This window comes from Protopterus annectens, chromosome 3.part0, assembly GCF_019279795.1.
Source record: "Protopterus annectens isolate FY-2018-M chromosome 3.part0, PAN1.0, whole genome shotgun sequence".
Lineage (NCBI taxonomy): Eukaryota > Metazoa > Chordata > Ceratodontiformes > Protopteridae > Protopterus > Protopterus annectens.
Window position 1 is genome coordinate 1,476,096,577 of NC_056731.1, and position 26,946 is coordinate 1,476,123,522.

Consider the following 26,946-nt stretch of genomic DNA (forward strand, 5'->3'; position numbering starts at 1 on the left):
CAGTGTTCAACAGGGCTTAGTCCTGGGTCCTCTACTGCTAGGAATCCATTAGCCATGGTACAGGTAATATCTGAATGTCTGTAGCTGACAATGTTGGCTGATGCCTGCAAACTATGAGTGGTCATAGAATCTGTGAGTTATGTCAATATCCTGCAAAAGGATATTACTGAACAAATGCCTGTTGACATACTAATTGCCATAAACTCCATGCAAATATCTATGTAGTATCATTTCCATTGGTAACACCTATCTTCCTGGCAAGTAACACATCAGTAGCAACACCTGATGTACATAGTCAGGGATGATAGATCTGGGCACACTGGCCTGGCCACACATGTTTACACCTAATGTACCTTAGATTGCCATGTCTCTCCAGTGGTAAGAAGGAAATCATGTGTAATGCATGAGGGCACTGTCACCGGAAATTAAAGTAGTCATAGCCTCTATGTACTCTTTCCTCAGCATGCCAATATTTGAATGCAATGGCCATTTTGTAATGTACCTTTCCAAGCATAACTAGCAATTGCACACAGTACAATGGTCCCTCACAAGGGAACTTTACATCTTCAGTATCTGTCTAATGGGTATCATCTGAAATCACTGTCATTGTAGCCTGTGGCATACAGAGTACTCAGAGGTGAAATCTGCCTTTCATGCAGGGCAATGTGTGACCCTGTTTGAGTGGATATGCTGCATATCTGTAGGAGGCATGGTACATGGATCACTCACTGTTAGGACATTAATCTGGTATGTGACATTAGTAATACATGCTGGTAGGAGAGCTCTGTTTAGCAGACCTTCACAAATGTTTGAAACAGACTTCTACCTAATAGCAAACAGAATACCTCAGTGGGCCTCATCAGATGCCATCTGTATGATTGGCTAGGTGACTGTCATTTCACCACAGGGCTTCTGCCTGTGTTCCTTGTTAACAGGGGCATTATTTGCTGATAGTGAACATAAGAGTAAAAACCTGGCTAGGATTTTAAGGGCTCTAAGGCCATTAGGCTACTAAAGTCCAAAGCTCCTATGATCTCATAAGCTGATATAAAATGCTCTAACAGCCACACACACAGACCTGGCTACATTGAGGATCACAGCAGGTCCAATTAGTGTTTGCAGAACACCGCACAGCACACACATCATCCAAGTTGGCTCCAAGTAGATTAGAACACCTACCTATCTAATGGTACACACTACACGTCACAGTATGCAACAGACATGCCACACCTTAAGTCTACTATTACTGTCTCTTTAAGAAATCTTATGCTTGACATCAGCAGGCCTTCTGGTCAGGCATCTGGAGGCCCACATCACCTGCAACAACCAAAATACTGCAAAACCCTACCTTTTCCAATGTCATTGATCATATGTATGTTGTATGGAGATACACACACACACACACACACACACACACACACACACACACACACACACACACACACACACACACACACACACAGTGGGTTGGAGTGAAATTAGAACCTCAAACTATCTAATCTTACACACTATAGACTACAGTACTTATCACACATGCCACAGCTTAAGTCTGAAATTAAAATGGCAGCTGATAGTCTTTAAGGTAGATGACATCAGCAGACCTTGTAGAAGAGGGCAGAATGGAGGCTGGCATCAACTTACATGGATAAAAAGTTCAGAACTATTGCAGTTTAGTATTCAATGAGGATTTCACATTTGTTTTGCACACACACCAAATGGCCTGGATTGAGATTATAACCCATACCCATCTAGCCCTATGCACTGTAGATCATAGTGCTTATCACTCATGCCACAGCTTAAGTCTGACATTACAATGGCAGCTGGTAGTCTTAAGGTTGTTGACATAAACAGGCCTTGTAGAGGAGTGCAGTTTGGAGGCCAGCATCAACTTACAGGGACAAAAAGTGCAGAACCATTGCGGTTTGCTAGTTAGTGAGGGATTCACAGTTGCTTTACAGGGGATGCCCCCACACACGCACACACCAAGTGGCCTAAAGTGAGATTAGAAGCCCTTCCTAATTAGTCTTACATAATACAAATTACAGTACTTGTTGCATTGCCACGGCTGACGTCTGTTTTATAGATGACAGCAGGCAAACTACTTGTGGATTACATAAATTAGGCTTGTGGTGAACAGCATCTGTGGCCTGCAGAGTGATATTGCTTCATATTGTTATTTTTATCTAGTAGCCTAGCAGTCAGATAACTGTTATTTATCCTAGCTATGTGGCTACAGTTACCAGTTTGGCCATATGTGGCAGTTTGCATTTGGATGGCAAGCCTGTAGGGAGGAACAATGTGCCCTGTCCATGTGTGCATTGATAACGTTCTAAATTACACCACCTGCCCACCTGTTGCTGTATGTGTGGTGACATCCAGCAGGCACAGGGGTCTGTAGGTAAGTGCATTATGTACTGTTGAGCCCTTACTTTGGATCCTTTGTGCAACATTATAGATGTGTCATAGTGCAGCTTTACTCACCACTATCAGGGTATGTGGGACAATACAGACATCTACATACATATTTATGCACATAACAAGGATGTATATATATTTGCAGATTTTTGTGTGTATGCTATATATGTGTGTTATGTAGATATATGGGGTGAGACTGAGATGTATGTTTTATATATATATATATATATATATATATATATATATATATATATATATATATATATATATATATTTGTATATACATAGAGCTAGATATACTATCAATGGGAGAGAGAGATAGTGACACACAGATGTATAGACATATCTATATATACCAGGTCATTTTGAGCAAGGAGCAACAGAACTGCTCGCTGTTTAACTAAGGGTATGAGCATGCCCATTGGGATTCTCACTACTTATAAACTGACTCCAGCTCATATCCATTTGTACTCCAATCCAGAATTTTTTTGTGTTACAATGACATCTGTCCTTATTTCTGCAACAATGCACTTCACTAATATTGTCTATGGCATTCTTCAGATTCCTGGTGTAATTAATACAGAGGTTAATAATGTTACATCATATAATAAAAACATGAACTTTCCCTGAGGGTCTTAAACACCATAAGCTCCACACTAAGAAATGGACTGAAAACACAATCTAATAAAAACAAGGAATTTATTAATCAGGTTAAGGTCTTTTGTCAAAATAATATATCTGGGACTTCTATCAGAACAAATACCAAACCCACACAAGATCTTTTATATACAATCTTAACCTTAATTGATCTTAATTAAACAATCAAGCCCCATAATTAATAATTACAGAATGAAACAGCACTTAAACAAATCACTGTTAGATGATTGTACCATATCACACAAAAAAACTTAAAAAAATGTACATTATATGTTGTATGTATATATATATATATATATATATATATATATATATATATATATATATATATATATATATATATACATTCATAAAATATAGTTATATATCTAAAGCCCTCTTTTTTAATATTCATAGCTTTGAGAAATTCTCATTAAGTCCTGGGATACTAGTAGAATTCAACTTAATTATCCAAAATAATTCCCTTACTTCTATTTGAAGTTCCCACCACCCTCCCCTTGGACTCTGTGGCACTACTTCTAAGATCCCAAATTTAAATTTTGTAAAACTCTGACATTCTAGTGTACATTTATAAAGGGAATAGTTCATATTTCCTTTTGAAATAGCATATAGGTGCTCGTAAATCCTAGATCTAAATCTTCTTTCTTTTTTCCCCACATAACTTCTACAAGTTTGACAAACAGAAATATAGATCACATCCTCAGTGGTACAATTACCTCTTTTTAACCTAACCTTTTGTGTAAGACCTTTTAAGTTGATACTATCCACATCCAAAATAAACGGACATTGCTTACAACTGCCACAGTAGTGCCTTTCATTGTCAGAGTGTACATAGGTGTATTCAAATAAATATTTAAATTTTTCCAGCTTTATAAACAAAACCAGGTCCTTGACCCAGCAAACCCATTATATCTGGATTACCCGTGAAAATAATCCAATTTATGATGATAATTTCTCTAATTTCTTTCTTACCATTACCACAGGAAATACCCATACTCCTATTAAAATTAGGACCCCTATCATTAGTTCTCCTAAAATGATCAACCGAACCATTACTTTCTAGGAGTTGTTTATATTTAGTTGTCCATCCTGCAGACACCTCTTTGATAATGGAAGTTAGCAATTTTAAAGGATAGCCTCTGTTCCTAAACATTTCTATTTCCATTTCCAAATTAAAATTGTCTAAATCAGAACACATCCTGGCTGCCCGTACTAAATGGCCCTTTAAAATGTTCCTCTTTGTATGTCCAGGATGGTAACTTTGGTAATCCAAATAGCTGTTAGAAAAAGCCTCTTTCCTAAAGACCTTGGAAATAAAGATCCCTTTATTCTGTCTTTATTAAGGGTCACATCCAAGTAATTAACAGTAGTATCTGAAGTTGTGGAAGTGAACTTGAAATATGTACTAACTCTATTAAAATATTCTACAGCTTGTATTCGTACTGATGAAACTTTCTTCTAAAATTAAAAATATCATCAAATAAACAAAAATAAGAAAACCAATATTGACTGTATGAAGAACCAAACACATATTTAGATTCCCAGGCATGTAATACCAAGTTGGCGTAAATGGGTGCACAACTGGCACCCATTGGCACCCCTTTTATTTGTTTGAAGTATTCTCCCTAAAAAAAAATGTTTAATAAAATATATTCCATAGTGACCATAACAAATTTTACCATAGTGTCACTAAGCACAGTAAGTTCTCTAATAGCATTGTCGAATAGTTCTTAACCTTCTTGATGGGGGATTCATGTAAAAAGGTCTACAACATCTACTGTTAAGAAACAACAATTCTCAGTGTACCAACTCCCATTAATTTTGGTTAGAAAGTCACAGGAGTCATTTAATAAATAGTGAATTGGTTCTAAATAATCTTTAAAGAGCCTAGCAGTAAAAACACTTAAGGAATGTGTTGAACTGTTGAACTGTTTTGTGCTGAAATAATAACCCTGAAGGGGGGGTTGTTGGATTGTTGTATATCTTTATGAATGTTTGGAATGCCAGAAGCCATTGGTATCAATGGATGATCTGTTTTAAGAAAATTAAATAGTTCTTCTGAGCCATGGTGGTGCAGCGGTAGCATTGTCGCCTCACAGCAAAAGGTTCTCCCGTTCGAGCCTCGGCTGTAGCGCCCTCTGTGTGGAGTCTGCATGTCCTCCCCACGGTCGAGTGGCATTCGAAAGACATGTGTGAATGGGCGTGCCTTCGGTGAAGGTTGGGCATTAGGCTGGCAACTTGGCACTGTAAAAATCTGCTGATAATCATTAGCAGACCGGAGTTCCGCTGTGGCGACCCCTAACTGGGAAAAGCCGAAAGAAGAATAAATAGCTCTTCTGAAATAACCCCTTGAAGCAATGAATCTTACAAAAATAAGTGAATTTTCTTATGCCAGGAACACTTCATTCCTGGAAGAAACTTGATATTTAGTCATATCAGAAAATAGGGCAAATAAGTGATTAACATAATCTGTTTTGTCAAAAATAACACCCCCACCCTTATCTGGTTTCATTATTCTTAAGGACTCATTCTATCTCAACTCTTTCATTAATTTATATTCATCTCTTGTGAGATTGCAACCTATACTTTTAATTTTTGTATTATTACCAGTTAAAGTTGAATACATTTCAGTCACACATGCTGTTTCAAAACCTTGTATTAATGGATGTAGTGGGCAGTTAAAACAACTACTTTTCTTAAGAACCAGATTATTTTCACTATCAGTTTTAAAACCTGATTGTTCTTTGAAAATAATTTGAAAGTTAAATTTTCTAGTGATAGGTTTTAGTTCTAAGCAACAACATGGACCAAATGAGCAAAATAAGTAAAATAACAGCTCCGGTGCACAAATAAATAATCCACAAATCTTTATTCCAAACGAAAAGTGAAGCACTTTTTGTCTACCCTGCCAGTTTGGTAGACTTCATCAGGCAAATCAAACCCAAGTACAAATAAAGATTTAAAGTCCTGCAAAGAAAATGCAGGGGGGTGTGTGCAGATCCTAGAGTGGGCCAAAACCTTTGGCAAGGATTGCAGGCTGATTTGTCTGATGAAGTCTACCAAACTGGCAGGGTAGACAAAAAGCGCTTCACTTTTCATTTGGAATAAAGCTTTGTGGATTATTCATTTGTGCACCGGAGCCATTATTTTATAGGTTTTAGTTCTATTATAACATGTACTGCCTCAACCTTAAATGAAGGTAGAAATTTAAATCCCTTTTTAAAAAGAGTAAAAAAAGTCTCATTAATATCAAAATTGGTGGAATTATATATCTGAAAGCCTTGAAAGGAATTAAATTTGCTTTCAAAATCTGAAACTATTGTCTCTTTTGAGTTACATGCCAATTGATTTTCCAGTATTATTTCTGCCATGAATGCCCTCTGCCTCTGCCCATCATACCTATTGGAGACTGGACCCAGGGTAAAAAAAAACTTTCTGCTTATTCCTATTCTCAGTTCACTCGGACCTTCTAAGAGGTGAGTATTGAGTTTCATAATCTTCTTCTTCATTAACCACCTCATAGCTCTGTTGGACTTTGCTGTAGGAATCAAAACCATCCTCATGCACTCTCTTATAATCACTACTATACAAGGTTTCCCCGGAAAAAGCCAAGGTCTTAGAAAATATGACTCAGGAACTAGATACCCCATTTTCTTCAAATAATCATTATCATCTCTAATCAATTTCTTTTGTTTTCATTCTAAACTAATTTTTACATTTTTCTCTACCCTGTTAAAAATGTTGTCATACCTACTAACATTACTTTCAAATAACAAATCATTCAAAATCTCACAACTGTTTGTCCAATTCTGCTAATAACTTATTAATATGTATATTGTTTATTTTGATAATAAAATGCATGAGATCGAACCCAAAATGGTCAAACATGGCTGTTAGTTCATCCATTTCACAATCACCAAACTGAAGACCATTTGGAAACTTAAGCAATCGTAGTCCTTTAGGTACATGCTTGTTCTTAAGACTCTCACTTTGGTACAAGTTATCACACTGTAAGTTGTGTACCTTAAATAAATTGGGTTTAAGATTTCTCATTTTGTTACTAAAAGTCTTAGGAGACTGCTGCAGTGGGTAGCTACTTATTTGATTTTGAAAGGTAACTTCCTTCTGGATCCAGTCACTAAAATTAGCTCCATACAAATCCCTTGGGTTTTGGTTCATGGCATTAGGGCAAGGCTGTTGAGCAGTTATCTCTTCCACTGTTATAATTTTCATGAAATCCCCTTGATTGGCCAGTCTTGCAATGAAGAGACTGAAGTCTTTCCTCTGAACTACCTCAGAGGTTTGTGGGGCTAGTAGTTTTCCAACCTTTTTGTCCAATTTAGCTACTTGCTGGGAAAGCAAAGCAATAAGTTGGGTCAGATCACCTTCCAACCTTGAACTATTATTACCAGAATAATCCTCAAACCAAGAACTGGTCTCTTGTTGGCCGGAGAACTTCCCTTTGCTCCATTCCATGATCAAAAGTAGACAATACACTCCAGATAAAAAGTAATTCAATCCAAGAATTAACCGTTCTCGTGTCCGTCGTGTTCTAGACCCTAACAAATGTAAAAAACTACTAAATAAATAACCCGTATGAACAGTGCTGTAAATAAACCAAAAAATAAAAACACGAACTGGCCCTGAGCATCTATTTAACTAAGTGCATGAGTATGCCCAGTGGGGTTCTTACTACTTATAAACTCACTCCAGGCCATGTCTACTTCTGCTCCAATCCCGGATTTTATGTGTTAGAGACAATGACATCTGTCCCTGTTTCTACAGTACTGCACTTCACTCATACTGTCCACAGCACTCTTCAGCTGCCTGATGTAATTAATACAGAGGTTAATAATGTCACATCACACACAAACTGACAGTCTGTAAAAAAAAAAGATATAATAATACTTCACATCCAAAAGATGTGGATACTTCTAGATTAGAACCATCATCGCAATCACACATGCTAATGTCCATAGTCCAATGAGCCACACAAGTTGCCTGACAAAGAGGGGCCATTCATCACACACTCAACAGCATAAATGTGTACATTGTTATTCCTGCCTTAAGTGAGACATACAATGTATGATCAATTTCTATGTAGACTGCCTGGACTGCTGATATTCCATTGATGAGTTATTGCTAAAGCAGTTATATGGGAACACTGCTTTGTTAGGGATGGGGGAACAACACCACATATTCTGCTGGGATACACAATAGTCCGAATATCATGTCACCCCGCTATCTAACATCTCTCTTGACTGCTTTACTGTATATTACATGCATGAGGCCTAGTGAATATTAAAGTGCACATGATAGTGGACTGGGTATCTCTAGTCTAATGTGGATGTTACTTCTGTCCAAATAGCCCAGTATATTTACTTGTATAAATGTAGCAGGTCCATACATACAATGTCATATTGTAATAATCCTTACAAGAACTGTGTAGGTTAGAGACTTACCTTGCAAATGCAGCAGTTGGCAGAACTGAAGATCAAGGCTAACTCTGTCTGATGCAAGCAGTATAAAGCAAATAGATGGATAGTTAGAGGTTGTGTGAGTTGCCTGGTATCAATTTTAATTACTGTATGTGAGTAGGAGTAAGATGTCAGTCCCTAGTTCCCTAGGTTGTCAGTGAATGTGCTATATGTTGTCTCTTAGCCAAAGCCAAGGCACACTGCGCATGCCTATATCTGCCTACAAGGACATCAGCAGGGGGTTCCTCCTCTGATTCCTTCTGTGGCTGTGGAGACCAAGGCACTAGTGGGGTGCTGTATATCCCTTCCCTTTGCTGATCCTGCTGCAGCTGTTTTTGCAGGATCAGACTGTGTAACATAGCACATATTGTGAATATATGTGCACATGTGGCTGAAGAGTACTACAGGGCTCTACCAGATATATCTAGGCACTGGAACCATGACTTCAGAAGCCCAAACACATGCATTATGATGTTTCTAGTTTATGCTTGTGCTTCATTGTGGCATTCTTCTGTGGGTGTGTGTGCATTTCTGATGGGTATCATCATACACGGTTCCAAGGTATAGCCAGCATCCCCCAGTAAATGTCCATGTTGGATGTCCCCCCAGCAAACATCTGGTACAGTTGTGATATGCTCCAGATATGGGAGTTGTGAAAACTGCCAGGGTTGCCAGCATACATATTCAGGATAATCCCCTGGGCATTGCACATGACCTGGCAGTTGATGGAGTGCTACCCCTTGTAGTTAATGTAGAGCTTACCAGGTGGTGCCTTGATGTGTACATATGTGTAATATATGGCACCCAGTACTTCAGGCTAGTGTGCTACACAGTAGAACTGTTATATATTGCTGGCCTTCATCCCAGAGGGTAGGGAAAAAGATAAGTGCTCACTGGGATGTAGTAGCATAGCATCCAGGAACTGGTGGATATCTTGGATGCAGATGCCTGTGACACCCCCCCCCATCATGTCCCCAGTTGGTCTTTTGAATATACCTGTAGCTAGTATCCTAAGGGATACACATACCTTTGTCTCCACTGGGATGGGTTCCCCTCTGTTGGCTCTGGTTCTGATTTGAGGGTAGCAGAGCTCAGTGAGTTCTCGTAGTATGTCTCTCTCCACCCTGTAGTGCTTTACAATCTCCAGCTCATGTAGTTCCTAGAACATTACCCTGCCCCTGAAAACTCTTCTCCTTCTCTACCTAGGCCTATTTTCAGCAGTACCAGCAGCACTGACATCAGCATTTAGCACATACAAATGTAGCATAGCTGCAGCAGCCCCTAGCATTATCTCAGTTAAAATTCCCAAATCTGTACTCCACTGGTCCAGAGTATTGGGTGAAAATCATAATGTAAAGTGTATGCATACTTTATGCAGGTCTACTCTGGGTCCAGAATGTGTGATTAGCTAACTATGAAACATTCCACTGCCTGCAGTATAATTAACATCATTTAAAAGCCCTATTTTAGTGTGTGATGTGGTGCGCTGTGTAAACACATGCACCTGAGCTTAAAAGTGCCTAGAAGTGATAATAAACGCCCCATTGATGTCAGTCACATTCTGTGTAAATATCAACATGGTCGAAGAGCCTACACGAAGGGCATATGTGGACATTATTACTCCTTTTTGCTATTCAATAAATCCACCTCATTTGCACACACATCCATGCTGACAGCCTGGTGACTACACGCTTCATAGCCCTATGACCTTAGCAACAGCAACAATGCACTTTGTACTGACCCAGCACAAGGTCTTATAATACATTTCTGTCAAATATTATAAAAATCATTTTTTCCTAATTTTTTTTCTGTTAAGCATGTTTGCACACTATGGCACATAGGACAAACATGGCAAGAGTATTAAAAAATATATATTAATTGAACTTATTCCCTTCATCTTTCTGACATCCACAGTAATAGTTTTACTTATATGTGTATGTAGCATTACATTTTCAGGGGATTTATGTCCACATTTCTGCAGTTTTACATCCCCTTTTGTCTGTCTAGACTCCTGTACATGGTATTTTTCTGTGTACACTATGGACACTGACACGGAGTCTGAACAGAAGCCTTTCTGCTTGTTGGATTGCTCAACCTGCCACATTTGCACGACACTCAACTGCTTATGAGGTGCTTTGCATGCCACAGAATTTTCCGTGTTTGCATGTGTGTGAGTGCCACTCAGCAGTGCTTACTGAATCCAAAAATGTTTGCGGACATGTGGGCACTATGTCGCGATGCCTACATGATTATTGAATTGCCACAATTATCATATACAAGTGCATTATTGATGATATTTTTTTTTTTTATCTGGAGGGGGAAGTTAGTTTATTGAATGCTTTTTTTTTTAGATTATGTTAATAGTGTTTGTTCATATTTAAGATTTACATCCAAACTTGATGTGAAGAGTTTAGTTTTTACATGCTGTAGTTTGCAAAGAAGCAAATAAATTATCTACTGGAATTTTTAAGAAAGATATCCAAAATAATACTTATCTAAGATATGATAGTATGTACCGAAGAAGAACTAAATTAAACATTGTTAATTGTTAGTTAACTAGAATCGATATGTTCACAAAAGACGATTGGGATTTTTTCACAGAAGGGATTTCACAGTGTCACAAATTTGTAAACAGAGAGTATCCTGAAAAAGTGATTAAAGAAAAATTAGTTGAACTCTTTGATGCAAGGACAAAATGTGAAAATGTTGTTAAAGATAGGAAAAATAGTAACAAAACATATTATTCTTCTATGCTATTGACTAGAAGTGTTGATGAAAGGCCTCTAAAAATATTCCCCAGGATTTAATTAAATCTGTGTTGACTCCAAGTTGAGCCTATATGGAATGTACTCACGTATACAGCCATAGTTCCCCCTCAGCAGCATGCTATGCATACTAATCATGACGCACTGCCAAGGTAGAGCATAGTAACAGGGATATTGAGTCCATGTAGGCAGAAGTTTAGAGGCTTGTCAGATGCTATGTACATGGTGAGGCTCCCTAAAGTGTACCATGATACTGGTGAAATGTGCTGTGTATTAATAGTTTGTCTGTTGAATGCATAAAGTGTTATGTTTTTTCTCTTTTCTTTTTAAATTTTTTTTAATGGCTATTTGCACGGCGAGAAGTGGAGTGTAGCAATGCCAAGCCATGCTTTCACATACACAGCAGACACCTGCTAAACATCTAAAAATAAAAACCAGATGTAATTATTTATTTCTGGTTTAGGTTATGCCCTTTCAAGACCATTTCTGCAGCATGGCACAATTGATTAGTAGTGTATGTGAAGGTCTTCTACTTCATATGCTATCCAAGTAGCTAAATGGGTAGAGTGCTACTCTAACATTTTGTAGGTCCTGGGTTTAATTCCCTAACGCACATATGTGTTGAATGCAAAGTAAAATGTCTTTTAATTTAAAATCAGTATTTTTTACATTTGGGAGAGCTGCATGGTGCTAAGCACTGATTAAACATGGTTAATAGCTAATATCATTTGTGCATTGCTAAGCTGCACTGAAACCACAGTTCTGCGAGTTTTCATGCTGCTCAGCTACACTTAGCTGGTTTGTGCGATGCTAAGCACCACTGCACTTTTTTGAATGTTGCTAAATGATGTGCAAGGGCAGAAAAACAACCTATATTAAGGTCAATAGGTGAGAATTCTGCACCATTTGTTGGAGTCTGCTTATCTGCTGATATGCCAGGTGGTGTTGGAGAGGGTGTGCACTTTCAGGCACAAAGATGGAGTGTGTAGGAGTCCAGGGTTTTTGTTAGGATCTTCATATGCAATTATGAACCTAGGCTGCTGCACGGCAGTTACCAGGGCTCAGGGTGTAAGGCTGAGCCCTGGGATTGGATGGCCAAGGATCTTACCAGTGCTACTGGTATTGCCCACACTGGTAAGCAGTGTTATCACCAGTATGACGAAATGAAGCAGAGAAAGAGGAGAACATTGGACACTTGGGTCCAAGAGGCTAGGGTTGGCCTGCCCCACAAATATGTAAGTATTTTTTCCACCGTTTTAACAAAATGCAAACTGAATGTTTGCAAAACTGGTATGCATAGTGGTGTGTGTCTCTCCCACCAGCTGCAGCTGAGAGGACTCGCAATATTCTGTCCCATGCCAGATGCCTGGCCAGGTTGCACTGTGTGGTAAGTACGGATATATTATGCTACCTGTAGTGCAATATGCAATAAAAAATGTACTGCAATAAAGAATAAGCAATAAAAACTGTAGTGCAATAAATGAGCAATTAGAACTGTATGAACAATGACAACTGTATTGCAATAAACAATAAACAATACCTATAACAGTAAGCAAAATGTTGCAAAGCAGGATTGTGGAGTCATAACATAATTGCAATAGAGCTGTACGCATTGCATGTCTGTGGTAAGGTTGCTGCAGTCAAGTGTACAACTGTAATAGCTGTAGAATGCAAAACTAATGGCCTGAAATATGCATTGATCAACTCATAGTAGAGTTCAAGGCTGTCTCCAGCCCAGTTTCAGTCACACAATGCTCTCATTTTCTTCCACTCCAGGAACAAAAGGTATATGGCTGAGGTAGCCCACTTTATGAGCAGATAGTGTGTGTGTAGATTTCACAGAGAATTATCAGAAATATGAATAAATTGTTAAGCAGGATTGTGATTTCCTAAATAAATCTGTCTTAATATCTGTAGCATTGCTGTATTCATTGCATGTGTGTTCTACTGTCACTGCAGTAAAGTGTAAAACTGTAATAGTTCTACAATGAAAAGGATTATCTTGTAAAATGTTTTTCTCAACTCAGTATGCTCACATTTTTTCCACTCCAAGAACAAAAGGTGTATGGCTGAGGTAGCCCACTTTATGAGCAAATAGTGTGTGCATGTGTTGATTTCAACTATATATAATTATCAGCGATAATAATAAAGTGTTAAGCAGCATTCTGGGTTCCTAAATAAATCTGTCTTAATATTTGCAATAGGGCTGTAGTCATTGCATGTCTGTTCTAAGTTGCTGTAGTCAGTTGTTACATTATTTGCAGATATCCCCTGCAGTCACGGCTATTGGGTTTTACTTTATTGCCTGCCAACTAAGGCATGATTCCTGTCTAGTTTACTTAATGTATACAAACATGCCTCTCAACTGTCATGATTTTTTTGCAATGCAATTACAACTTTGTAGTCTGTCTGTCCCATGATTACCACATAAATGATTACCTGGAATGCTACATATTTTCAAAACCACTTACATAATGCCTTGGTAGTTACATAAGTCCACATTATATGAAAACGTTATGTGTAGCTTTGTACCTGCGTTTGTCACTGCTTGGACCATACTGTCCCATGCTAACAGCTTGAGAGGTATGTATGTGTTACATCAGCTTTAGAAGAATTGTAGCCACTGTACTCACAAGTGACACTGCACACCTGTAGAAGTATGTAGTTTTACCCTGTGTAGTAATAGTACATGAGAGGTAACTAATGGTATGTTTTTTTTTTCTCTATCCCAACCCCTTATCTTCTTTAATTTATTATTGTTATTTATTATTATGATTTAATATCAACATATTATGTTATACTAACTATTTTACCGGCCTTATGGGTTTAATTCATACTGGTTTGCTGTTAACATACTTACTGTTATGTTAGTTAATGTTGTGTTACACATAATATACCTTAATATGTATTTGGATTGATAAATATTGTGTTCCATTCAGTTAATACTAACATTGGTATGGTTAATGCTAACTTTATCTTACTGTTATAACTACTTTACTACAGAGCATCAAAGTTGTCCAGTTCCTATTGATCTGCATACCTTGCCTCCCCCGGCCATGACACTAGGACCCAGCATGTTTGGAACCCAGCCGTGTGGTGCCCTCTCTGCTGCCCCTGCATGACCTATGGCACTGGGTAGTACAGCCCTATGGGACAGACTCCCCTCATAGAGCGGTGGTGGAGGGGGAGTTGTCACTCATGATGAACTGATGGGTTTAGTGCACAGGATCATCTACCATGAGTTTGGACAATGCCTGCATAGGATGGATAGCATGCTGGCCATCCTGGTGGGGCAGGCTCACCTCAGAGCCCAGCCTCCACCACTATCACCCTTGGGGCAGTGACAGACCAGTGCCAACAGTCCCACAGGTGGGGATGTGAGTCATGCTGCTGTCTTGTGGAGGCAAATTGGACTGAGATTCCACAACAGCCTCCTTATCCAAAATGTTTACCCCTGCTCTTATGTCACACACCACCCAGTCTGCTGTCTTGTCTGTCTGCAAATGCTTCCTTGCCTTTCCAACTTACTTCCTTCACATGTACCTACTCCTTCCCCAACATTCCACTCTCACCTTAAAAAAAATGGGCACCTCTCCAAAAAAAGAAAAAAAATATTGTCCCATACATAGCTCTCCATTTCGCACACATGTCCACTGGACACACATAATTTGTCCAATTGGCTTAACAATGCAATTATGTTGTCCTCACCCCTCTCTCTGGGGGTTAGAGTCCAAAGTCATCTGCAAATTCTATCAAATCGCACAGTTATTGCTCTACAAGAAATGGATAGCTATGGTTCTTTCCGACACCCTTCCTGCGCATACCTACCTGCCTTTCACTATGCTTTTCCCCTTGCTTGCATCCCATTTTACCACTTTCCTATCTCCCCATTTTTCTTTTCTTTATTTATTTTTAGCGTGACCCTGCATGATGAGCAGAGTTTCACAGATTTGCTAAGCTCAGCTAAATGGGCCTATAATGATATATGTGTTTTAAATAATAAACGTGCACAGTAAACACCTGTCATCTACTTTGAGCCCTAGTCATCACACCTGTAGGGTGCTGCATTAACCCACAATGCCTCAAAGTTCTTAATTAAAACAGGTGGTTCAAGCAAAACATAGTAATTGAAGGTTACAGTCATCAAGCATGTTTCAGTAGAGCTGCACATCATGCTGCATCACTCAAACAAGCTTAAAGAGTAATGCAAAAATTAGGATTGCACCTTGAAGTCTGGGGAAAGACTACACTAGTAGAAAGCCAAATGCACAAGAATGGATGTAAGTAAGGTCTCTAATAGCAGATAAATGTCCCCTTTTATTAGCAATATGTACAAGTACACTGGTAAGGCATTACTGGCAAAATATATGTACAACAAGGACCTTGATGCAGAAATTCATCCATATAAAACCATGCACACAATGATGGCTGTAAAAAACGTATGTCACAGCCTGTATGTGTGTACTTATATCTTGCAAATACAGCTGCTGTAACAGTGACTCAGTAGCTTTGTTTTGTTAAATGCCTTGCAAACCATACATTTTGCCACACACAGTCCTGGATTCAAATCCTCTGGTGTGTATCATTGAAATAACATTGTGGAGCCACCAATTAATCACTGAGTCATGCACTCTTTATCCGTACAATGCATGACAAATTAAATGTCTGCTTGTCAGTGATGGAAGTACAGGTCTGCAGATAGGAACGCACTTCACATATCTTTATAGCAAAACTATAAGCGCATAAAGTGCCATGTCGTGCATTAATATGCATTCAGAGAAGAGTTTAACTCAAGTATTGCAAATGAGGCCCACTACTATCAGAGTGCAGTGCACAATCCTTTCAAACTCACAGTGCAGATTAGCATAGCCAGACATCTAACATGCACATATGAAGCCCCTGCTTGTAAAAAGGACTGCCAGTATACATGCTCCAAATGAGTAACAGACTGTAGCATGTGACCTGACAGTTGTCCAGAATGGTGGACATAATGTTATATTTATCATCTATGTGGGTCAAGGACACAACAAACATGTAGCCTAGTACTCTGTTAACGATACCATGCCTACCATACTTACCTTAAACACATGCCTTACTTGGAGTAGAATGACTAGCCTCACTCTGGCTCTGCCTCTACTATAAGGCTGCCACAGCTGCCACAGTTACTCCTACTGGCTGCTGTCCTCCAAACTGTTCACCCTCTCAGCATAGCCCTATTGCTTGCAGCAGCAGCTGCAACCAGTACCACACACATCTCTGGGTGACAGTAGCTTCCACAGACCTACTCTCTGTGATAAAGTAGTCTCCTCACCCCAGTAATGTCTAGCACAACATATCAGAAAGGGCTTGTAATCTACATGGAGGCCTTATATGTTGTACAGTGGTTGCATGTCATTGGCTGATGATAATACAATTTAGCTGTGTTGCCTGCAATTAACATTTCAGAACCACAGATTGGTTAAGAGAGAATCACCTGATAATGAGAAGCATGCTAAAAGGAAAACATGCTGGCTATGGGGAACCATTCTGTATGAGACTCTCTGCAAACAAAATATGCCTTTTCAAAAACGTAAATTTCACCATGTATTAACAGAGGAATTTTGGAGCGGTGCAGCGGTTAGCATTGTCACCTCACAGCAAGAGGTTCTCTGGTTCGATCCTCAGCTGGGGTGCCTTCTGCGCAGAGTCTGCATGTCCTCCCTATGGTCGCGTGGGTTTCCTCCAGGTGCTCCGGTCTCCTCCCACATCCCAAAGACATGCTGTAGGTAGATTGGACACTGTAAATTGGCCCTAGGTGTGAGTGCGTGTGTGCCTTCTGTAGAAGGTTGGGCGCCAGGCTGGCAACTCGGCACTGTAAAACTCCACTGCCAATCATGAGTGGACATGTGATCCACTGTGATGACCCCTAACCAGGAAAAGCCGAAAGAAGAAGAAGATTAACAGAGTAATTTTGCACTCCAGCTGGTATATAACTGTTTTGTTTAAAACAGGATGCAGATGTGTGAATATACTTACAGGGTATAGAGGTTACAACATTAAGCCTTTGTTAGAACTGTGCTAATGACATATCATTGATATGCAGATTTGTTACACCTACAGAGAAGGTGCAATAGACAACAGTATTGGGTATATGATCATACAGCAGTATCTGTCATGGCACACATGGAAGTAGCTGACTATTGCTAGTATCTGAGTTGTATCCACATGTTTGGTATGTTTGCACACTGTGGAATATGACATGTGTGATCAAGCAGGGGATACTGCCAGCCATTCTGTTTTTGCAGTATTTCTACATAGAGTACTTCCACATATGTGATCCCGACATGTGTTTCCATTTTGTTGTCTTTCAGGACACATGTACCCAAGACGCCATGCACCTTTCATGGATGCAGAGAATGAGATTACACTTGAAGGCCTCTGGCAACACCATGAACTCCTACTGTCCAGGGAAAGGCAAAACAGGGAACCTGGTATCCTGGCACACCTAGGCATACACACAACAGTTCCCAGACATCCAGCACACCTTACATCGTAGATATGGGTGCCACAGTTTCCATTACAGAGGAATATGCAGGTAAGCTTAGGTTGATCACCACTGCAATACTGTAGCACTCAGTGTGTCAGTATGTATGTACTCTTATGTGGATGTCAGGTCTGTGTTCTTTGCGGGGAATGTTTGACTGCAGTTGGACTCTCCTGCTCAGATGTTGACCAATACAATAATTAATATAGTAGCTACTATAAATGTGAGATATATGCACATATTACCTTGTTATAGTGCAACATTTTTAAAGGTCTGTCAGATATCGGACAAGGCCATAGTCCTGCTCCTGGTAAGAGCAACACGGTTTTGTTATAGATGTATGTTTACAGCAATGCAATCCCTAAGTGTTATCCCAGGCCTGATGCCTGGAGTGCTGTACTGTTGGCATGATTGCCAACTGCACAGATATTTTATGACTGTACACTAGTTACAGTCATATGTATACCTTGTAGGTGTCCCCACACTGATAGATGCAACAGTATTGTCAGGACATTGGAGATTGCCATATGTGTAAACTGTGCAGAGTCTTCACAAATGTCAACAGTGTACCTCATTTCTGCTGATGAGTTTACTGTGAGTTTACTGTGTAAAGAGCTTTTATTTACAAGTAAGTATAGCTGTTTGTAGGAGTAGTAATGTCCATTTGTCCTACTACTTGAGGTCGGGGTTTCCACAGGTCTTTAATAGTGTCCACAGTCTATAGAACTGTACATTTATTGCAACATAGTCCTGCAGAGTATAATAGTGTAGGTATTAATGTACTGCTTTTTCCTCTATCACAGATGATCGGAGGGCTTGGTTTCTGTCCCCTACATAACCTGATATCAGTGTCTCTTCAGACTCTGATAATGATGGTGGCCCCAGTGAGGCACAGTAGGGGTTTCAGGGACTGAATATGTCCCAGAGGTTGACTTCACACTTCTGCCATCATTGTCACTGCAGACAGTCAGTATGCCTTCACATTCCCAGTCTCCAGAGGCCACAGATATTGGACAATCAGAGGGTGTGGACACTGAACAGGAAAGTGTGGCAACCATGGTTCCTGTGATTGGAGACACTGGCCAAAGCCAGAAAACTAGTGAGGTTCCACAAAGGCGGATTGATAGGGGTGCTCATGGGAGGCCTGCTGTCTTTCTACCACCTGTTGCAGGTGCCACATCATGGTTCACTTGGTATATGTTTCAGGCAATGAAGAAGGGACTGGCACATTCTGAAAGGAACTCCAGATGTATGCTCAGGGTTATGGATGCAGCACAGTCTGATATCCATGTCTGCCTCCACTGCATTGGTGACAGCCTGGATTGGTTCACTGATGCAGTGGACAGAAGGTGGGCTGAGACAGTGTCTGTTTTGGAACTCACAGTGTCTCTGTTGGAACATGTGATTTGAGTTGAACATCATCCTTGTGGATGTAGGGAAGCAACCCCATCTGCTGAGTCCACATGGCCGTGCACAGTCATGCTTCCATAGTGGCAGCACATCCAGTGCTACAGAGGGGAGTATGCTGTCAACACCAAGATGTGGCAGGCCATGGGCTCATGGTTCTGGGCATTCCTGTGGAGGACACTTTACCAGCAGAGAGCAGTCACCGTCAGGTACTAATACCACTGGGCATGGAATTGCCAGTGTGACTCCTGGCAGAGCCAGTTCCTGTGTTCGGGCCTGGAGACAGTGAATTGTCTGTTCTACCATGCACAGTTCAAAGTTTATCAACATACACACATGTAGGGCTACCACTGATATTGACTATGTACATGCACACACTCACACACCACTGTCAAATGCAGGTCACCTACAAACACACACAGCCCAATTCAATGTTCCAGCTTTCCTGTTTCCCTTACTGACTCACACACATGCTGTCAGCCTTTTGAGTTAACATAAGTCTCCTGCAGCCCCACACAACACCCTGTGTAAGTGATGATACCTGCGCCACATCCCTGTCATCCTCATCATCAATGCAGGGAAATTAAGCTATGTGTCTTATGCACAGGGTAACTATATAAATTAACATGTACCTGTGTATTGCATTGTTTAGCCATGCCACTTGCAGTGGTTACTGGCAGCTAGTGTATGTTGACATTTGTAATGAGTAAACCACAAAATGTCATGTACCTTATGCTGTATGATGTTGTAATGGCTGTATGCTTACACAATGAAAGGTGTGTCATGGACCTGTTTATGTTTCTGTTTCAGCATTCTGTTGGGAACACCTATGGACACACAGCAGCAATACAGCCACAGGCATCACAGCACAGGCTAGAATGTCAGCACAGAAGAAATTTGTCCTCCTCCTGGTAGAGCACTATAAGTGCATGGCCCCATAAGTCCATATGTGTGCAACAGGCCATCCTGGTTAACTACCAGATCTGTGTAGGATTCAGTAACAGCTCCTGATATGCAATCACCTGCTAATGTAGACAGTCAGATGGCAGTGACAGTGGCTGTAACTGCATAGAGGGTATGGCTAGAAGGGGTACATCAGCAATGATGTCTGTGGAAATCCACTGGTGACTGGTGTGATTGCAGAGTAGATCTCCTAATGCTGTCTTCCCAGATAATGACTAGCAAACCCTTGCCGTCTCACCAGCTAACATAACACTCGGTAGATAACCTACACAATTTCCAGCAAGGCCTGCTGGCCTAATATTGTCAAACACCTTGTCAGGCCATGGTAGGTAGAGTGAGAAATCTTCCCTTAATCTATTGCATAGTGTAAAACTCAATGGAGTCCACCAGTTAGAGTTGGTAGGCATGATTTGGCCTTGACTATAACAAACAATATGTGGTCCATTGTCAGCAGGTGTATGACAGTGTTACTGCTCATATCCATGCTAACGCCTTTCATGGCATATCAAGTCACATGACTCAGGGATCTGGGGACACTGCTTGGCACTAGATGGTAGTTGTCCTTTGTGCAACTAAGTATTGCAGTTGCTTCCAGCATGTTCCCAGAAGAGAGTCATCCAAGGTGTGTGTTCAGAGTGCAGTCAAGCACATTAGGGATGTGTAATATGTATACCCTTTGAATGTAAGGTGGGGGTTTTACACAGGCATTCTGCAGTTGGACAATACCCCAGTGGTGTATACTGGAAGGACACAATTGCTGTTTAAAGCAGGGGAGTCCACAGATTTGCTGGTGCCGGGCAACTACTCATGCTGGTCTCACCATCACCACTCTCACATAGGATTTCATGCCCCGATACATTTTCTGTCATCACATGCAAAATGGTACTACGAAGCAAGATACAGCCTGTCTGTTCATCCACATAGCTTTCCCACAACATCAAAGGTTCTGTAGGCTTTACATATCCTTTTCCGGGTTGATGCCTTGATTAGCAACCTGGGCAATCAGTTGGCTTTTTGCATGTGTTATGCCATCAGTCCCAGGGTTGGTGGTATGTCACTAGGGAACTGACAAGTGGGGGAGTAGTAGCATTGCTGTACCACAACATTGTAATGTACAATATCCATCAACATAGATGTCCAGTCTTTCTGTAACAATCAGCACAATGGTGGTGAGCTATTATAGGTGACACTTTTAGAGCACTTCATACATCCTACCCTTCAACGGATTGTTAGTGGTTATCTGCATGCCATTTCTGTGAGGCCTTCTGCAGTGGACTGGCCACCTTTGGCCAATATGTGTCCACTTGCCCCATGACCTAGGCATGTCATACTGTACAGTTATGTACCCGACAAACATCTGTGTTCCCACATCATGTCACACAACTACCAGTGTGTTGTCTACTTGCTTGACAGGCATCATACACTTGTTAGCCCAACATAATGTCAGCAAAGTTGAACAAGCCCTTTATGCATACATGGGCATCCACAGCTTCACTGCAACATTTGCCTACAAGCACTGTATATCAAGCTGTTAACCCCAAAGATATGGCAGCATGACCCTACCTTTGCAGGACGTGCTGCTGAGGTGTTGGGAGTGTCCCTACCCCTCTAATCCTATGACACACAAACACAATGTGTGACAGATATGACTGCATTTCAAACCTTGCTGCCATGATGTCTCCAACAACAGTCATTACATATGACAATAAGCATTATGCCAACATGCACAGCTCACATTCTGCACCACCTAAACCCACATCACATACACCTGCATGTGTGCAGCTCCTTACAAGACACATTGCCAAACAGACACCTCAGAACATCCTGCATCTGGAGTGCACAGTACACATAATACTGCATAACTGCTCCTTGCCTTGCTTGGACACATCCAGCATCACTACACGGTGGAGTGGGATGCAACAAGTATGTCACAATTTGAAATGTCTCTGACGGTGATTGCTCTGACACTCATACCCCTCATCCTTAGAGCAAGAAATCTGGACAACGCCATACATAGAAGTGGGACACAGGCCCAAAAATAAGGACAAGTTTTAAATATTGCTCTTATAAACTTAGAAAGATAATAGAATAGTAGTAGGTCTTGCACTGGTATTAATTATCTGAAAGGTATGAACTCTGAAACTCAAATATCTGCCATTATTTTCTAACTTCAGTCTTTAATGATTTGTCACTAATTTGCCAGAAAAACACAATTTTATGAAAAACAGACCAAAATTGTGATGCATAAATATAAAATTGCCACACAATACAGCTAGGAACCTGACAAAGAAGAGGCACCTCTTTAATATTAGTACTGTTAACTTGAGCAGCAGGCAAAATAAATGAACCTACATGCATTTCTGAAATAAAAGTAATCTATAACTCTGATCATTACAGTTATTTATAATTGTAAACCCTCCGTGTTTTCTTCCAAAATTGCCATTTTGCAGAGGTGTTATAAGGGAGAGAGCAACATTTTGAGCCAAAATTGGGGACAGTTGAGAGGTTTGGATATTCCTAATTCTATAAAGTGATTTATTTGCATGTACCTCTCAACCTCTTAATGTAGGAAATCTGGACAAGGCCAAATATATTGGGGAACATGCTAAGAGTACCAAAAATTGCTGTTGTATAAACTTAAGACAGTTGATAGAATAACAGGTCTTGCTTTAGCGTGCATTTTTCTGAAAGTTATGATGTCTGAAACTCAAAGTCTGTCATTATTTAGTGACTTCATTCCTAAATGATTTGCCAGAAAACCACAAATTTTATGAGGAACAAACCAAAAATAAGAAGCAGAAATCTATTCATTCTGCAAAAATCTGGACAGTTGAGAGGTATAGTTCAGCCAGGGCTGTGTTTGAGTTTGCTGCCCTTCCCCCTTCACAAAATTATGGTCGAATGGAGCCTCCTCCCTGCAGCCATTCCAATGTCCCATTCCTTGGTTATTTCACCCCATTTTCCAAAAACACTGTAATGTGCATAATGCTTTACTTCTGCAATGATTTGGATTTCATTTGAAAGTTTTATTTTGCATTTTACAGCACAAACACTAATAGATATCTGCTAAACAGAGCAACACAGTCTCACAATGAAAATAGACTTAGCAATAAAAATTCTCTGCCCTTGAAACTCACATTCATTGAAACAGCATTGAAACCCACATTCAAAGAAAATACATTTTGCCAGTGGCAGATAATGATTAACTTTGGGCTGTTTTCAAATCATAGGCCCCTTGCACATGAAACATACATGTGCTCTTTGGTACACCTTCCTGATTGTATTAAATTATATTCCTTGTACAATACAGTACAATTATTAGAGGGTGTTTTAAATTTATTGTTTTGAACATTTTTTCCAGTAAACAATGAAACAAAATGCATGCACCAATAATGACAAAACTGCCCACTTCAGAACATTTCCATCATAAAAGTCTACTCAAACTTCTACAGTCCACCAGTATCAGTAAATATGCACAATCTCTGAAGAAGTAAGTCATTAAAATAATTCCACATTAAAGAGATCTGTAACTAATGCAGAGGTTGCTGCTAGCAAACAACTTTATGTTTCATTGTTTCATCTACAAATAAAGAGCCTGTTGCCCTTGAGGAATAAATTACTAGTAATATTGCAATAGGCAATGGATGGCCAACTGATAACAGGTTCATAGTTACTAGGTATCTTCGCCAAAAATGACTGCAGCATACACCCCCTTTACAACACAGTAGAGTATCAGCAATGCATTTACCTACTGTGGGAGTAGAACCCACAGCCTTTTGCATCAAATGCAAGTACACTTCCTGTTGTGCTATTGCCATTGCCGGTCGACTCATCATAAGCAGCACTAAACTTTTGTTCCCCTGCAGCTCTCAGCTCCTTGTGAAATCTACTCGACACTCAGCTGTATCTCTAAACTTTGCAGCGCAACAAATCTGAAAAAAGCCAAAATTTATTGGGGGGGGGACAAAAGCCCCAAAACCAGGGACACATTTTAAACATTGCTTGTATAATGCTGGAAAGTTTCTAGAATAAAATGCTGTCTTACCACCATACATTTCACTGCCATGTCGTGAACCCAGGATCCTGTGTAAAACAGTCAGAGCAACATACCACTATGCCAAATCAGCTGTTTTGTGAATAAGTGGAAAACTGAAACTTAAATGGCTCCCAGGTTGCTAACATCCCAGGTTGCATCCTACATGGGATGTGTCATGGATTACTAACACCATTGGGGACACCTTGCAATCGTACTGAAACCACTGGCTGGACCCCAGCTGACTGGACAATGGCAACTTTTATACCCTTGCACAGAAGTGGTGCATGCACTGACCACCAGAACTATAGACCTCTTTGCCTGAGCATCCATATCTGTATGGCCGTAGGGCCAATCATCATGGAGCTGATCAGCACACATATATGTGTTCTACACACAGTTGACTATACACAGTTTGGATGTCTGACAGGGGGATCATGACTGTTAAATATGGTGGACATTTCCAAGACAGTCAACAAGGACCTGGGTAAGAGAACATCAGGGGGCATAAACACCTTGGACTGAGCCAAGCCATCTGACTATATCCCCCACTCAGGCATCGTTTACAAAGCACCCACTTAGAGATCCACTGTACTATCATTGTATGGGTTACTTAGTGGCCCATTGATGGCACACATACTCAACATAGGTATATCCACCTCCAATTGCTGATCTGTAAGCAGCAGTGTTCAACAGGCTGCGTCCTGGGTCCACTACTGCTTGGCATCCATTGAACCACAATACAAGTGAATAATTACTGTCTGTGGCTAACAATGTTGGCTGATGCCTGTAAAGTGTGAGCACTCATGGAGTCTGTGAGTTATGTCAACATCCTCCAAGAGGGTAGTGGTAGTGATGAACAAACACCTGTTGACATAGTAATGGGAATAGCCTTCATATCAGTATATATGTAGTAGCATTTCCATCACTATCACCTATGTGCCAGGTAAGTAGGACATCAGTCACAACATGTGATGTACATATTCAGGGGTGAAAAAACTAGGCACACAGACCTGGCCACACAGATTTACACCTAATGTACCTGAGATCACCATGTCTCTCCAGTGGTATGACAGGAATCATGTGTCATAGCTGAGGTCACAATCACCCGTGATATACTCATAACCTCCATGTACTCTTCACTCACCCGTGATATACTCATAACCTCCATGTACTCTTCCCTCAGCATGACAATATCTGAGTACAACAGCCATTTGGTAATGGACCGTTCCAAGCAGTACTGGCACTTGCACACAGCAGTATGGTCCCTCACAAAAGAACTTCACATCTTCAGCATGTGTTCAATGGGGATCACCTGCAAAGAGTGACATTCTAGCCTGTAGCATATAGACTACTCAGAGGTAATCTCTGCCTTGCCTCTGGTGTATGTGACCGTGCTTGATTGCTAATGCTACATATCTGTAGGTGGCATAGTTCATGTATTAATCACTGTAAATAAATTAACCTGGTATGTGATGTTAATAATATATGCTGGTGGGAGAGACTTGTCTAGCAGACTTTAGCCCACCTTTGTAATAGAACCCTAGCTAATGGCAAGCAGAGCACCCCAATGCACCTCAGCATATGCCATCTGAATGATTGGCTGTGTGACTGTTATTTCACCACAGGCCTTCTGCTGTGTCTCTCTTGGACTGAGGCAATATGTGCTGATCATGTAAATAAGGGTATACAGTTGTCTATGATTGTGATGACTGTATGGCCATTATGCTAGCAAGGTTTAAACATCCTATGGTTCCATAAGCTGATGTAAATTACTCTAACAACCACACACACAAACATGGCTACATTGAGGTTAGCACAACTTCAAATTACTGCTTATGGGACACGGCACAGCTCACACATAGTGCAAGTTGACTGTATGTAGATTGCACTTACCTATGTAATAGTACACAGTACAGATCACAGTACATGATGCATGCAACACACCTCCTGTCTGATAGTACTGTCAGTTTAACACATATTATGCTTGATGGCATCAGTAGGCCAAATTGTGGTTTGGCATTTGGAGGGCCACATCACCTATTACAACTAAAATTCTGCAAAACTGACATTAGGAGAATTAGATTTATTAATTGACAAAGTTCACATGACTTCAGGACTCCATTTCAATAAATCAAAGTCAAATTTTTATTTTTAAATAAAAAAAGAACTGCAGAATAAGGGGGAATCACATCATAGGGAAACAAAAATCTATCTTAAAATATATAGGAATTGAGATATCAAGTATATTAATGAATTAGTCTCAAAAAACTACAATAATATCATCAATACAATTAAAATGTCTGTGGGAAAATGAAACAAAATAATATTAACATTTGAAGATAGACTACAGTTAATAAAAATGGTTTTACTGCCCAAGATCCTTTATATAGCCTTGGCAATGCCACTGTTACCAGAAAGGAACATACTTAAAGAAATAAATTCATGCCTAATAACATTTTTGTGGCTTTCCAAAAGAAACAGAATAGCTTTAATACATCATATCAGACCATGGAAACAGGGAGGATGAATTTTCCTGATATAAAAACATATATAAAAGCATCAATATCTAAAACAATCACATATTAGATAAGTTAGACTCTGCAAATTGTAAAGAATTACTAACTGCAATATCAATAAATTAATTTAATTTACAAAAATAATTTCAAATAACAGATAAAAACAATTTGCCATGGCACATACTAT